The 16731-nt window shown below is 37.8% G+C and overlaps 1 protein-coding gene across 5 annotated transcripts in view; it reads left to right on the top strand.

Annotated features, from left to right (window-relative positions):
* The first annotated feature begins 552 nt into the window (after positions 1–552).
* The window catches only part of Gulp1 (GULP PTB domain containing engulfment adaptor 1), a 271076-nt gene continuing 254897 nt past the window's right edge, over positions 553–16731 (top strand). For 2 of the 5 annotated variants that reach the window (XM_076866249.2, XM_076866246.2), the window contains exon 1: positions 553–1123. The gene's annotated coding sequence lies outside the window, so the exon portion shown is untranslated. Of the gene's footprint in view, positions 1124–1768; positions 2039–16731 lie in introns of those variants that run through there. The other 3 variants (XM_076866250.2, XM_076866251.2, XM_076866247.2) reach the window with 3 other exon arrangements.

Raw genomic sequence — 16731 nt, 5'->3', positions numbered from 1 at the left:
GCTATCTATTTTTACATTCAAACTAAAATTTAGTAAACAAAATTCTGAGAAGCATCTCCAAAAACTTTAGTAAAGGTCCTCTTGTTCTCCTTAAATCGCTTGCATGAGACTTCTCTCCCCTTTCCTCCCACAGAGCAGTGTTTTCACTCAAACCCAATATAGAAGTCCTAAATTCTGAGGTAAACATCTGAAGAGAGCCAATAATCATGATTTAGCGGATGAGGCAGTTTTCATGTTAAAAAAAAAAAAAAAAGGCACAACAAAGTTCAGAGCTTCAGGCTGAGTTTAAAGGATGAGGAGAAAAATTTAAAAGTCTGTAGTGGTACAGCAAGAGCAGCAGCAACTGTGTCAATGTTTTTTTGATAAAGGGTGTGAAGAAGGCATAATTTACCCATATTCGTGCTGTTCTTTTGACACTTTTCCCGCTATTAAGCTGCAGAGGTGTTTTAAAATTGTGTTAGGAAATCCAGGCAAACAGTCGTGATTCGGCTGCTCAGGGAGGAGGTTCAAAGGAAACGCGGCGCGGGTGGGGGTGGAGTGGGAGACAGTGCCTTTGCTTCTGTCCAGGCTAAGGACAGGGTAAGGTACCGCCCCTCCTTTTGCAGACCTGCTTCTTGCACGTTGTGCCCCAGCCCCTCCTTTCGGCGTGGAAACGCGGGGTTGCCCAGTGCGCCTGCAGAAAACGATCATTGGAGACGAAAGAAAGAAAGTCAGCGGACTGAACACAGACGTCCCGTGTGGAAGTGTCCAAGGAGACCGACAGAAGTGCTCAAGCCGAAGTCTGTGAGAGTTTCCTTGTGGCCGAGAGGGGGAGCCCCGCGTTCCCAGCCGGGAGCGACCCGGCGTCCGGAGCCCCAGCCCCAGCCCCAGCCCCAGCCCCTACCAGCGCCAGTTTTGGCTTCAGCTGATTAGGAAGAGGAGGGAGGGGGCAGAGAGCGCGAAGAGGGAGGGGACCCGAGCCAGAGGGTCCCGAGTCCTGCGCGGTGTTGACGTAGAGAAACTTTCCCTGTCGGCCACGGAAAGGCGCCCGGGCTGTGCGGGAGCGGAGATCGCCGAGCTCCGAAGACCCAGCAGCTCTCCACGCCCCTGCCCGAAGCCTGACCCGACTGCATCTCTCATCAAGGTACGGAAAGACCGTGATTTATCAGGGGGCTTCCCTGACTGCGAGCCCAGACTCCAACCAGGTGCCGTGTAATCTTTTAGACATCCTGTGGGGCGGCGGGCGGTGGTCAGCCCCAGCCACCCGTGTTGGGGAAGGAGGGCGCGGGGCTGCGCGTCGCCTTTGCCCGGCAGGTTGCAAAAATTAGGACAGCGAAAAGCGCAGGGAGTCGTCCGGCAGGAGAGCAGGCTAAGACCTGTTGACGCCTACTATGGCAGCGCTTGGGGGATGATGGAGGAGCTCAACGAGGTCGGGGGCGCAGCTTTCTCTGGGCTCCTGAAGCCTTTCTTAGCCTTTTGTGGTAACTTTGGTCCGGGTGGCTGGGCTGGTGCACAGGAGCTGGAAGGAGGCTGTCCCGCTGAGGGTGCATAGACCATTCGCGGCTAAGCGGACAAGTAAGTCATCACCAGGTCACCGCGAGGAGACCTGAGAGCGAACTTCTTCCTTCGCAGCCTCCCTTTTGTTGGCTCCTGGGGAAAATGTGGGCATGGGGGCGGGGAGGCGCGAAGCTACCAGGCCGGGCCGCGGACACTTTAAAGGCCAGAACAGGGAGGGCCCACACTCCGGGGCGGTGTCCACATGGTCACCCCTTGGCTGGGTCAAGTAGCTCTGCTGGAGGGCGCTACACTTAGAGGGGCGCCAGGCGCAGCGGGTGTCGAGACCTTGCCTGGGTCCACCTCCCGGTGGCCTCACTCCTTATTACACGGATCTCAAGCCAACGCAGTCGGTTCTCCATTCTGAGGCTGCTGGGGCTGCCGCGCTGACTTCCCTGTGTGCGGGAGGGAACTCTGGGCAGGCTGGTTTCTTGGAATGTGTTTACAATGTTGAATGGGACATGAACAGGAAGCTGGATGCTGCAGCTGGAAATAGCGTGCCAAGGTAGAGTAAGGAAGACGTAGCTGGTGTTGGGCTTGGCGGGGTCCACTACCTACGTACGTTGGGCAAACTCTGAGGGCTGGCGGTCAGGGACCCCTTTTTGGGTCTTAGCAGTAGTAATCAGCTGAGTTTGTCTTACTTGCAATCGCAATCAGACATTTACATGCAGTCTTTCAGTGTGCAAGTTAGACAAAATGTGAATCAATCGATTAGGAAAGATTTAATAAATTAGTGTTGTGCTCGCTTTTAAAGGAAATGTTGCACCAACATTTAAGAATAAAAAGTTTTGGAGAGTGTTTTAGTTATGACTATCTTGGTAATTTCTAGGGCTACTAAAAGGTCAGGATACTGATGATTTTGTATCTTTAAAATCACGTGGATGATCTGGTCCTAAAAGGAGGGCAGATTGGGAGATAGAGTGAATGTTAGAATGTAGGGAACTGAGAGGAATTGTAAAATCTTCAGATTTGCAAATTGCTTCCTTTCTCTGCCAGTCTTTCTCTCCTTCCCCCATATAAACAAGTAGCCTTACTAGAAAACCCACCAATTAGAAGAACAGAGTTGCTGGTGACCACAAGCCTTACTGAAAACCCCGGATAGGCTAAGGTACTGCTACATTGCATAATTAAAAGGTCTCCTTGAGCTGTCCAGGAGTATTTTCCAAGTTTTTACGACTGACAAGGAAAGAAGAGAGGAATCTGGCAGGCAGCCAAACTAGACTGAGCTCAGTAGCCAGGCATGAAAGAAACTGGGGAAGTTGCAGGGGATAATTGGAAAGGGTGCTATTGGTTGTACTTGGATTTAAACAAGGGGTTTCTTTTACAATGAAAATTTTTAGGTGACCAAATCACTCTTCTTGGGAAACAACAACAGAAAAAAACATAGACTGCAGTTGAACATAACTGAGAAAGGTGTAAGAAGGGCTGGAGGAGAGAAGCCTGACCCTTGCTTATCAGTGTTAGAGTGGAATAGCTGGGGACCTTATGCTGTTTGTTCTGATGATATTGTGAAAATGTTCACACTTTGTTGCTATCTGTCTCCCTAAGTTGGACTAGGTTTGCTGCAACTTCAGTCCCTTGACCTTGACCTTACTTCTTTGTTTTCATGGCCAGTAAGAACTGAAGACTTGGGCTTTGAGCAGATGGTTTTCTACCAAAATTGAATAATTCAATTAGATATTCTCAAATAGCACAGATTTGGGTCATGGAACTAAAGTGAGAAAAACACATCCAGCATGACTTCCTTGTGTTTCAGAAGTAATCTCAACAGATCTTGCTCTTTCACCTGGAGAAGTAGAAGTTGGGGCAAGCTCAGTATTTCACACATTTGCCCAATAGTTAAAAGTCCTAATTTCAGACCTGACATGACTCAAAGCCTTATGTGGGATTCAGACCCTTCTTTTTATATATTAAAGTTGTTTATATTTCATGTCTATCTTTTTTGCTTTTCAGGGAGGTAGGTCTACTATTGTGGGCATGGGAGTTGAATGGTAAAAAAACACAAATGTGGTTTGTATTTCTGGATTCCTGAGTTTGAGGTTGTGAATATCATCCTGCTTGCTGAGATTGACTTTATGAATCACCCTCTGCAAAGTGTTTTCCTTGACTATGCTTTCAGTTTTTCCACTTGCAAAGTAAAGAAACTTTCCTTTACATAATTACAAGCTTACTGTGAGAATTAAAGAGATGAAATAATGTTAAAAAATGTTTAGACATAAAGGCAACAGGGCTTCTGACTCAGTTGACTCCAGCTAAGTTTATGGGGATAAAATAGGAATATTTATATCTAGAATACACATGTAATGATGACATCTATATTTAATTTGCAAAGCTAATAGCTTTAATTTAATCATAAACTTTATTTTTGAGGAAGTTGGGTGAAATTTTGTTATGGTTAAGGCTGAGTCATTATTTCAAACAGAAAAGAACAATCAGCAAATTCATTTATATTTCTTTCAGCTTATATTTATATTTGAAACCAGTTATTTTTTAAGTTCAGCTCAATTTTGCCTTTAGGAGAAGTTAATAAATATATTCATAGAAATATATTTGGCTCTCAGAAATAACACTTAAGAGACTGAAATACATTTATGATTTACAAACTTTCTTTTCCCAATAGCCAGGCAATTTCCTTAAGACTTTAGAAGATAGATTTGGCAGTTATTTCTTGATTCAACCAGTATTTATTCCATGCTTATTTTGAATTGTTGGTCCTGTATTCAGATCTCAGCACTGAACTTCTCAGATCTGTTGATTTGTGCATGTTATTTTATTTCTTAAGCATTTTACCAACATATCATTTATTGTTTATATTGACATCTATAATTTATGAACTTAATTGTTGATCTTTGCAAGATACTTGTGAAATATTTAAATTTTAGTTTCACATGTCTGTGAAATATATTACCTGTTTTTATAGCTCAATGTACTGTGCTGCACTCATTAATGTTTAACTTAACTCTTTCAAATGAAAAGGTCAATTAAGTACAGAAAGCAGAATGTGTATGAATAAATTCTTATGAAATATTATGCCAAAATGGTTAGTAATAGCTTTTATTATTAGGCTTTACATTATCATGAACATATAAAAAGCAGGAGTATATGTGATATAACAGTTGTGTTGAATTTATAGTTAACACTGTTGGTATTTTTTCTAAACCATCAAAGAACAAATGAATGTTCAATGATAGTCTATGATAATTTTAATATAAAAGTCTGTTTTTTTCCTTTGAAAATTATTTTTTTCCATGGTGAAATGAAATGATAATTTTTATTTAAATTCTACTTAGCAGAGTGATTTGTTTGTTGTTGGATCTGCAGTGTTGTAATTTGTCTTCTAAAACCTCTAAAGAATAAAAAAGTTATTTCATTTAAATATAATAATGAATTCAAAGGTGGTTAGAGAAGCCAATTGCATGGCTGCCATGAGCCCTGGTCCCTGAACATATTAGAGGCTGGTGGTTCTAATAGTGTTTGCTTTAATGCATTTAGAGATCAGGAAGCTTAAGTTTGTTCCTATGGGAGCCTAAAAAATTTAGGCTTTGGAAGAGGAAAAGTGGTATAAACTTTGAACATGGAAATCCCTTTGCTTCCAAAGAATTTGAAATCAGGTTTTTATTTTTAAAAAGAGTGACTGAGTCATTCTTCCAGAGTAAGACTTAGAAAACAGTGCTTAGACTGTATACAGCTCTGTTATTTGCTAATTTTGTGTTTGTTTTATGCTTTGAAATTGTTTTCAGCCACTCTAATAATGCTTACCATGCATGATTATTTCTCATCAGAACACTGTTAATTGATTCATTTATTGTGCAGGAAAATAAGTGCCAGTGTCTATTGACACTGAAATGGTATAGTTATGGTCAAGTTTGAAATTAGTTTTGTCTTTAAACAGTGCATATTTAATAATAGTTTTTGAAACTATGCTACACCTCACTCGTATAGTATGAAAAAAATGAATCAATATGTAGAAATTGTGATTGCCACTGTATTTTATCCTGCATCACAAAGATTGAAATGGCTTTTTAAGAATTTCCAATAATTTTTTTATATATTTTCTAGGGTGTACCCAAGAAAGCTAATCTAGGTAATAATACCTGCTTTTTTTTTTTTTAACTATTAACATCCATATACTGACATATTATCTTTGATACATACTCTTTGACAAAGTGGCTCAGAATAAACTTTAGTAACTTCCAGCTGAACATGGTGGCATATTCATGTTATCTCAGCCACTCAAGAGGAAGAAAAGGATTGGAGGATTGAAAGTTCTTTGAGGCCAGCCTGGACAGTTTAGTAAGGCCTTGTTTCAAAACAAAAAAGAAAAAGAAAAAGGGTTGATCAGGGGGTAGAGCATTGGCTGGCATTTGGAAGCCTGGGTTAAATCTCTGGTTTAAACAAACAAACAAACAAACAAAAAAAACCCAGAAAGAAAGAAACAAACAAACAAACTAAGAAACTATATGTGTATTTACAATTATGAAGTGTATATATCCTTGAATGTTTCTCTATTTGTGATTTTGGAAGTAGTTTCAATTAATTGATATGTTTGCTTGTAATTTTAATAATTAACTTAAAATATTTCCTGGCTAATTTTTGCTAGGGATATTTGAGATTTTTTTTTTTCAAAATTAAAAGGCATATTTAGTATAGACAACAATAAACGTTGGCGAAGATGTGGGGGAAAAGGCACACTTATACATTGCTGATGGGAACCAATCTGGAAAGCAGTATGGAGATTCCTTAGAAAACTTGGAATGGAACCATCATTTGACCCAGCTATTCAACTGCTCAGTCTATATCCAAAGGACTTAAAATCAGCCTACTTTAGTTACACAGCCACATCAATGTTCAATTGATGGTAGCTCAATTCATAATAGCTAAACTGTGGAAGCATCCTAGATGCCCTTTAACAGACGAATAGATAAAAGAAACTGTGGTGTATATACACAATGAGATATTACTCAGCATTAAAAGAGAATAAAATTATGACATTTTGCAGGTAAATGGATGGAGTAGGAGAATATCAAGCTAAGTGAAGTAAGCCAATTCCAAAAAAACAAAGACCAAATGTTCTATCTGATAAGTGGATGCTTATCTATAAGAGGGAGGGAGGCGGAGGCATGGGAAAAATGGAGGAATTTTAGGGAAAGGGGAGGGAGTGTAGGGAGGGTACATGAGGGCAGGAAAGATGGTGGAATGAGGTAGACATCATTACCCTAGGTACATATATGACTGCACGTATAGTGTGACGCTACATCCTATACAACCAGAGAAATGAAAAGTTGTGCTGCAATTCTGTACAATGAATCAAAATACATCCAGCTGTCATATATACTTAATTAAAATAAATAAATTAATAAAAAAGAGAAAAAACTTTTAAAAAGGTCTGGTTAGCCTTTTATTTGTATCTGCAAAGAAAGATAAATAATGAGCAAGGTCCATCCACATTCTTGATTACTGGCTGTGATAATGACATCCTCATGGAAATCCTTTTTTACTCTTTTCAAGTAGAATTTAGGAAGATGTGCAGTTAACTAGTCTAAGAAGGTAATTCACTGCTTACGAGGTAGCTACTATTGATAAGTTGATAGGGTACTCTCTGAAGTAAGAGTTGTGAATAAATGTATTGTTTTCCTGGTGTTAACACAGCTTTTTCATGATATGATCAGATGTTATAGTTGACCTTTTTCCTGAAACTTCACCCATCAGTACCCCAAGGATTTTGAATGTCTTACTAAGCTTTGCCAGAGATAACAACAAAAAGCAGGATTGAAAGATTTGGATTCAGTCTTTGTTTGTTTGTTTGTTTGTTTGTTTTGTAGATATGAATATGGTCATTTAAGAACATAAATAGTTCAATAACTGAATTATTAAGAATTTGGCTATGTAATATTTCAGAAAGTTGCCTAATATTTTATGAATGATGACAAGCCACACCATCTTACGTGGTTTGTACTTTAAAAGGTAATATCTACTTTGAAGAGCATTTACACTCATTAAAAAAGAGCAAAGAGAACATCTGTGTTATGGTAGCAAACATGCAAATTTGGGGTAATTAGAAGTTGACATAAGAGAATAAATTTGCTTTTATTTTATTTTTTTTATCTCTCGTAGCCATTCATAACAGTAGAGAAGATGCTATGTTTTAAAATAAACTTTTAATAGCAAATCAGTTCTTTTACCCAGATTTCAACCTAGATGAGTTAAAATATAGATTTGTAAGTAGTGATAAGTTTTATTTTAGAAACAGGAAATTTTTATAAAGTGTCTTTAAAAGAACAAAGTTCATACTGTCTTCTGAACTGTGTTTCATTTTTTGTTTGCTTTGAAGAATTGTGTAGTAAATGCAGAATTTCGATTGCTAGTTGTATTTTCCTATTACCCTTTGAAGATATGAACTAATATAATCATAAAAACATTCTTCAGAATAAATGCTGATCATATTGATAATGCACATAATGCATGTAGAGAAAGTTTGGCTTATTGAAAAGAACAATTGTATAACAATTAATTTCAAAGCAATTTATCCTATGTTCTTTATAATAATATAATTTGTATGAGTATTTTTTGTGCAATGTGGTCTCTCAAAATATAGTTGAAGAGAATTGTTAAGGAGTTATATTTGAGTAAATGAATTTTATTTGAAATTACATAAATATGAGCTAAAATGACAAAGGTCAATTGATATTCCAGAATTATAAAGTAGTATTGCTTTTTAATCAGAATAGGTAGTTTTAAAAAAAAAATGTATCAATTATTATTTGTTTTCATATATTAATATGACTCCAGATACATGGGAGAAAACCTTTAAAACTTTTAAGAGCTAACCAGCAAGGACTATCATATTGCCAACATCATCTTCAATCCTTTTAAAGGCCTAACTACTATTAAATTTATAACATGTTAATTATCAGAGGCTTAATTGCTTACATAAAATAGACTAGGAAATATATTATTGATGTGGGAAAATGAAATTCTGGAGTAGTGCAGGTGAGGCTTTAAAGAACAATGTTTTAGTCTTGATATAATAAATCTTTCTTTGGGTCTTCCATATTCAATGAGATTTTTATCCAGTGATTTTATGTTAAATTATTATAAATTTGTAATCTCCCTTATTTCTCATTCTGGAAAATGAAGCTTTGATTAATCCATGATTCTGATACGATCTAGTTGAATTTTATAAGTATTTGTTGAATACTGCTTCTTTTTGTAGTTCTGTCCTTTTTTAGTAGGTGACAGAGAAATATGTCAAACTAACTTAAATAGAATTTGTTTTTTCTTATAATTCTGGAAACACTGGAGAGGATGTTGAGAAAGTAGCAGAGAAGAGGGGAATGTGTGGAGGTGATTCTTAGACCAGTCTAACAGCAATAGCTGAGTTAGGCTGGTGAAAGAAGGAGTTTCAGAAAGCAGTTGGGAAAGGTGAGGAGGCCTGAAACCATGAGAATGGTTTAGCAGAGGAACTTGTGGATTTTGGAAAAATAGAGACGTCTCTCCTTTAAGTCTCCGTGTTTGTATCCATAATCATCAGTAATTACACATAGGAACTTAAGAATTTTAACTGTTTTGAAAAATTACCATCTTATTTTCTATTTCTCTAGTTCAAACAACTTAGAATCTGAATCACAAGCAGGAGGTTGTATTCTCTTTCACATTCTCACTAAATTTCAGAAATAGGTAAATTTTAAAAATTGATTTTTCACTGCATTAAGTGTATGTGGATGAATTATGATTTGGCTGGTAGTATTTTGTATGGTGATCCTTCATTTTTCAGATATAAATAATTGATGTTTTAAATAAGTTCATCTGTGTCTTCTTTGGTAATAGATACCCATGTCACCATTAAGAATTTCTGTGAACACTCATTGGAAATAATAATTTCTGTACATATGTAAATTTAATTTCTTTTTCTACATATCAGTGAGTTATTTACAGTTGTATGTTTGATTAAATAATGTAGATTATTGACTGACAACTACCTATCACCAGCTAGTCGGGCTGGCTACCTATGCTGGGTTCACAAAATCTGGCTATCTCAATAACTTCTTTAAGAAAACGACAAAAGAACACACAACACACAGAAATACCTTTTGCTTGCAGGAATCAGGGATGGCTCTCAACCTTAAGGGTTCATTTGAAAGAGAGAGCAAGTTACCTGAAAATCCTCTATTTGGGAGAAAGATGTTTCAGAAAGTCAACCTGAGACAAGGGATTGGGTTTCAGGGGGGTGTAGCCCAGTGTCATTGGGTGAAGCCCACTCCCAGAGCACCATTCCCCTCCCAAGCGGAGGTGAGATCCACCTGTTTCCAAGCTTGGCAGAAACCAGTCTCACACCTCCATAGCTCAGGCTAAGGGTCCATGCTCACTTCTGTGTAGCAGCTCTCCACAACTACCAATTAATTATTTAAAGGTATACTGAAAATTTTAGAAAATAAAATAGAATACATACAAGTGTAGCACATTACTCCGTTATGAAGGAGACCTATAATTAAAATATAGATTATGTATTTATCATCCTGTAGTTTTCTTTTTGCTCGAACTTGAAACTTCTGTGACATACATTCATTTTAATTTAGTTTTGTTGATATTTATTTGAAATGAATGATTCATTTTTTTTTCAAAATATTTGACAGGAGCAGTCTCTTTCACTATATTAATTTGCGATAATTAACATATAGAGCTTGACATTCAGACTTCAGTTAGTAGGTCTGGACTACCTAAAATTCAAGAAGATGGGTCTGCTGGGGCTCAGAAAATGATGCCCCAAACCTCCAAGTATGGCCACCTCAAACTGAAGGATCAGCTTCTAAGTATCTTAGAACTTCTCTTATCACCAGCCTCCCTGTCTCTTAGTCCTTTTTGTCTCCCCAGATTCAGGGAGCAGCTTCTTCTGAAGCTATCATCCTAGAAGGAATGCAGTTATTATGCAATCGCATTAACCAGGAAAGATTAACCACTGGAGAAAGGTAGAAACTATGTGTCAGACACTCCCCTGAACATTCTTCATCTAATCTTCTGTGGGCAGCTCTGAGGGATTACCTAATGGACTTTATCTATACAACCACCTTTGTTTTTGTGCATATTTCTCTCCCCTCCTCCCCTGGCTGTTATTACTGCCCTCCAGGATTCCCCAATCCCTTTTCCTTCCAGTTTCAGTTCCTTTCTGTAGCTGGGGAAGTTATTTAAACTTCAACCACCTGGAACTGCTTGGAGACTTAAACTTTAAGTGTGACTCCCATGCTGTAATTTCTCCCCATGTACAAGAATAAATTTGAGTCGCTTTTCTTCTACATAATCTGTGTATTGTCCGTTGATTGAAGAGAACCCAGATGAAGGGAACATTTTTCCTTTACCCTTGTAGGTTGGAGGCAGTAGGATTATACTAGCAAATTGATAATAGGTTCAAGATCACAAATATAGATAATGCTTTCAGTATGCTGCTTTCTGTTAGGCCTCAGCCACCATTGCTTCTTCTTTGCTTCCCTCCCCTGTTGAATCTCCAGATAGCCTTTGGATGACACTGGATTAAACCCGGTGTCATTCTCTACCTAAAGTTGACCCTCCTTTCCATTTCTGGCATTTCCATTTGCAAGAAGGATATTTTCATTTCTAAGAGCCACATCACCTTCTTTGTTATTGTGGTAAATACTATTAGTTGTTTACTGAACCCATCTCTTATTCCTTTTTGCTCTAGTATTATCCACAGGTTCACTCTTTCTTCCCCACATAACTCAGGGGAAAACAATCTCACTTTTCATTCAAATGAAATGGTTAAGCTAATAATCATGGTGTTTCTGTTTCCCTTGGCAGTGATCAATTATTGAGGGGACACCTTTTCCTTGTCTCAGTTTTATTCAACTATATGAAATGACATAATTAAGGAGAAGTGTCATATGAAAGATTTCACTACACTTAGCAAGGGAACATTGGATGAGAAGGCAAATGTGAGTTTTTGATATTGTTCCTGTCTGGAAAAGATGCTTCATATTGCTCCAGGGAATTATCTTTTGTGAAGAAGAAATCCAGCTTGAGGGTAAAGCAAATGTATTAAAGATAGCACATAAAAATGTAAACAACTTGGGTGCTTGATGGACTTATTGGGTCCCTGAATCAACCTACCATATTTCTGAAATTACTGCTGAGTGAGATGAATTTCTTTATTTTTACAAACCAACTTGAAAAGAATTTGTAATTAATTAGAATAGAAAATATTCTAATTATACAAGTTATATCTTAATTTTGTGAATAATCATCTTAGAAATGTTAGCAGTAGTAATTTAATTATTAAAGAAAGTTCAGGGGCACTTTAATTTTGTAAATATTTTACGTAGTTAGTATGATTCATCTATAAAAATGTTATTAAAATAAACAAATATTACTTATTTTTAATACAGTAAGTAGATCAGTCATATTACTAACCAAATTTATTCTGAGATGAGTAAATTAAGGAGAAAAAAGAGTGAAGCAAACCTGGGAACAATCTAATAGGTCAGACAATACATAATTCAATAGAGATTGGGTCCATATGAAATATAAATTAGTTCACAAAATTGTGTCCCTGTTTGTTGATTTTATTGAAAATGTTACATATACATCAAAAACATTAAAGAAATCTCAATGCCTGGTTTGAGTAATTTATAACTTGTAATCTGTTGTTAATGCTAATTTATAACTACTTAAATATAAAAGGTAAACCTTATGGAAGGAAAATTAAAGAAAGATAGAACTGTAGATCCATTCCAAGAAGTATTAAAATTACAGACTTTCAAGTTATAACTAGTGATCAAGAAGAGTTTCTCTCCATCTTCTTCCCCACTAGTGCCTTCTGAATTTCTGTGTTTGTCCAGATGTGATAAGAATCCTGCTGAACAGCTAAGCCATCTCAATATCAATCATTTTCTGTTTCTAATTTACTTCCTTACTATTCTAGAAAGCCCCCCCCCTTTTTTTTTTTGCTGCTGTGATCAAAAGATTGATAAGAACAATTAGAGAGTGAAAAGTTTCTTTGGGGACTTATGGTTTCAATAAGATCTTAATCCATAAAATGGCCAGCTCTATTGCTCCAGATTCAAGATTTGGCAGAACATCGTAGTGGAAGAGTATGGTGAAGAAAAGTGGCTCAGGATATGGCACCAGGAAGCAGAGAGAGAGTGTGGGCCCTCCTCACCAGGGACAAAATATAAACCTCAAGGGCATGCCCCCATTGACCCACCTCATCCAGCCACACCTACCTGCCTACAGTTATCATCCAATTAATCCCCATTAGGGGATTGCATCATCCCACTCATGAGCTTTTGGGGGACACCTCATATCTAAACCATACATAACACTTACTTTATAACATCTCCTGGGTGATGTCTCATCATCCTGGCCTGCATTCAGCAGGAATCCTTTTAGGTTGGCTTAGTCAGAATGCTCCGTCACCTGTAATGTCCCCTCATAGTAATTTTTCTTCCGTGGCTCTCCTTTCTGCTCATTGGCTATGCATTCTCAGTTTCCTTTGATCTGTTTCGGACTTGAGTTTAATCTCCCCCACTATAAAATCCCATCACAGTGATCCCTATACTGTTATGCTCAAATTCGGGACCCCCCAAAGACCACCAGAGACCAAGATCGATGTAAGCAGCAAAGAGGTGTTTATTGCGAGCTAGCTCAGTCCTCTGTGCCCACACAGCAACTGGTGACGCTGAGAGGCCCTGAGCCTAGGGTTTGCAGCAGTTTTATACATTCTTTGGAGAAAGCAGGGACCCCCACATACATCATAGCATCTCTTAGCAAATCATCACACACCACGGGGAAATCAAATAACAACTCTAAAGCATGATTAGCACATTCACTGGTGGGAACAAGTTGGGGAGGGGTGATTGGTTACTACAAGAGGGGGATTCATTTGAACTGATTAGTTTAAGCCAAGAGAGGTGTTCGTGCTGAACTACATGGTTTCCCAATGTTATCAACCACCATAAACTACTGGGATCCCAGGTATTTCCCTGTCTCATGCTGATTGGTGGCTGCTAGGGGTTTGCTATGGATCCCCACCTAGCCTGACTGAGTCAGGGACACCTGGGCAGCAGATCTCTCCTGTTATTTGTAGATAAATAACTTAGCAGGGTGGGAATGTGCTTAGGAGTGCTCTGTGGGTCTTTCCAAGGACAAAGGTGATGTCCCTTCCTTGGACAGGCTTTGCTCTGAGGTAGAGGCTGGTTTTTCAATACCTATTGTTGTGATCCTAAATAAAGCCTAACTTACTATTCTTTAGCAAGTATCATGAATATTTGTTTTCTTAAACACTAGTTTTATAAGACTTTAGTTCACTGGAATTATTAGCAATTGAATTTTCTTTGACTTGGCATATTTGATGACTTAGCATTAAGCATATTAGTTTTTGTAATGTAATATCTTAAACTGTGGAGATATATGTGACTCCTTGTTCTCATGTTATAAAGGTAGTAGAAATTATCCAAAGCTCAAAATTGACAAAATCAGGAGTGAAATGTATTATAGGATATTAATGTGCTCCTGAAGTGAAATAGTCAAATGGATCTGGGAACAAATAACAGTCTTAAAGAATAGGCAAGTTTCACAGTAAGCAGGTTGGTTGAGAATGTGGGGGTGTGAGAAATAGAGAGCAAGAAGGTTATGTGGGCAATGCAGATGAGGGAGAGCAGTTGGTGAGACTGTGGGTGGGAACGCTACAGATGTTGAAAGCCTGCAGTAAAGCGGTGTGTTGACTGGAACATTGGTCATGAATGGTAGCATATTAGAATTGGTATGGGGGTGGATGCTGGAAACTTGTAGGTGCAGAGACATTGCCAATAACTCGAATATCAAAGGAAAATGAAAGTTACATCTAAGAAGCAGTTATTGATGAAGACATTTACAAGGTAATAAGACCTCCTGCATCATTATGATTGAGATGTCCATTTTAGTTTTTTGTTTTGTTTTTGCATAAGAATGCAATAAACATGCTTGAGATGCTTTATCCATGAGATCATGACCTTAAGTCATAGCAACTGAGGAAGTCCCCACAGAGGGAATGCTAGGCAAGAGAGACCAGGGGATACAAAGTTCTGCAATTCTCAGAGGATTATTGTTCTTTTAGAAAATGTTGTTCAGGGATTGTCACAGGGCTTCCTTTTACCCTTACATAATAGAGGTGCCCTCTGGTGACCTTTCTCTGGTTTAAAAGGGGGCCACATTCTTGGGGGTTGTTGAATGTGAATAAAAGCCACTTGGTATGGAGATTATCATAAAGCAAATCTGATGATCTACTTTGGAAATTTTATTAGAAAATACAACTTGGTCATACTAGATAAAAATGAGTATCCAAATAATGCAATTTTCAACTCTTGCTTGTGCTGAAGTAAGTAGAGAAGGCACCACCCAATTTGTCTCTCTACTGGGGTCTTCATGGTGCCTGCACTCTTCTTCCCCCTCCTTTCTTTGTAGTGCTGGGGATCCCAACCAGGTACTCATACACATTCTAGGCAAGTGCTCTACCACTGAGCTGCATCCCCAACCCATTAGCTTATATTCTTATACCTCTGAATCTGCACCACCAAGAATTTTTGAATAAGAGAGTAATGATAAAAGTACTATTTACAGAGTACTTGCCATGTTCTAAGTGTTGTGCTTTTTTTTTTTTTTTTGTAATTTGTAAATGAGAAACTTGCTTGAGTTTCCACAGACAGCAGATAGTGGAGCGAAGGGAAGGCAGGTGATAGAATGTAACCATCTCAACCACCAGAGTAACTGAGAAAGTGTGCAGAAATGTGCAGTGACCTCCATGGAGTTCTCAGAGGACAATCCCATCGAGAATGAAACATCTTTGAGCATCCAGAACACTTAGACTTCTGACTGATACTTGATTCTTTCCTTTTTTCCTTTCTGATAGCAAAATTAGCTGTTCATCTCTTACTTTTAGCCTAGTGAATTGGAACTCCCATGTGATAAGATTCTTTTTTTTTTCCATGTTACCCTACTTAAATGGATAGAAATAAAAAATAAAATATAAAATTTAATTCATTGACTAAGTTGTGTCTACAAATGTTTTGACTTTTGTTTAATTTGATTTGTCAGGAGAATTAAAATGCTAGGTGAGTGTACAATTTGTATCTTCAATTTCTCCCAAAGGCCTGTTTTTTTTTTTTTTTTTTTTTTTTTTTTTTTTTTTTTTTTTTTTTTTTTTTTTGAGGCTTATCCCCGAAGAATACATTCTTGGGAGCTTATGGAAACTTTTAAGAAGTGGGGCAAGAAGGGATATCTTTAGAGCTTTGGAGGCATGCCCTGAAGGTCATGGGATCTGCTTTTTTCTTTTCTCTCTTATTTGCTCTCTGGCCACATGGTGAGTGGTTTTAATCTGCTAAGTGTTCCTTCTACCATATTCTGCCTCTCTACAGGTCCAAAAGTAATAGATCCAGTTGATCATGGACAGAGACCTCCAAAATAATCCTTTTCTCTTTGTAAGTGGACTATCTCAGGGGTCTCTTATAGTGATGAAAGGCTACCACAGTGAGACAGTTCGACATTTTCTTAACTTATTATCCCATCTATCCAAAAGATAAGGCTTTAGTAAATAAAGTCTAAGATATTATTACATCACTAATATTAACAGTTTCTAGTTGTCTAACATGAACTTGTATATTGATAACTTTTTTTTTAAATGAGAGGATGGCTGGAGAGCCTCAAAGAACATTTTCTTCCTTAGGGTAGTCTTTATGTTTGTTTAAATAGTTTTTTAAGCTAAAACCAATTTCTTAATCAAGATATTATATTCAAAGTTGTCTCTCTTTGAGCAGTTTATTTTATTATTTTTTTTTCCTTTTTGGTAAGTTAAACTCTAAGACATTTGATCTCTTGTGGTAGTTTTAGCCTAGATGTTTTGAGAAGGTTCTACTGACAAAGGATTTGATGTAGTCTGGTTATTAAAAGAGGTTTCTTGAACACAATGAGAAGGTAAGAGAGTGTTTTAGGTGTGTAGGTAATTTTACAGGAGGAGAGAGTACATGGTTCAGCAATAGAATGAGAAGACTGTAAGACTAGAGGTAGAGAATAGAGAAGGAAAAGAGACAGAAATTGCTAGAGGGGAACCCAGTGAGGCTAAGTCTGATCTTGTTGAACTTTGTAATCCAAATAGTACTTTATGGGGCTGGGGTTGTGGCTCAGCGGTATAGCGCTCACCTAGCATGAGCAGGACCC

Source organism: Callospermophilus lateralis, chromosome 9 (genome assembly GCF_048772815.1).
Source record: "Callospermophilus lateralis isolate mCalLat2 chromosome 9, mCalLat2.hap1, whole genome shotgun sequence".
Taxonomy (NCBI): Eukaryota; Metazoa; Chordata; class Mammalia; order Rodentia; family Sciuridae; genus Callospermophilus; species Callospermophilus lateralis.
The sequence above is the reverse complement of the archived record's forward strand: the minus strand, read 5'-3'. Positions and strand labels throughout refer to the sequence as shown.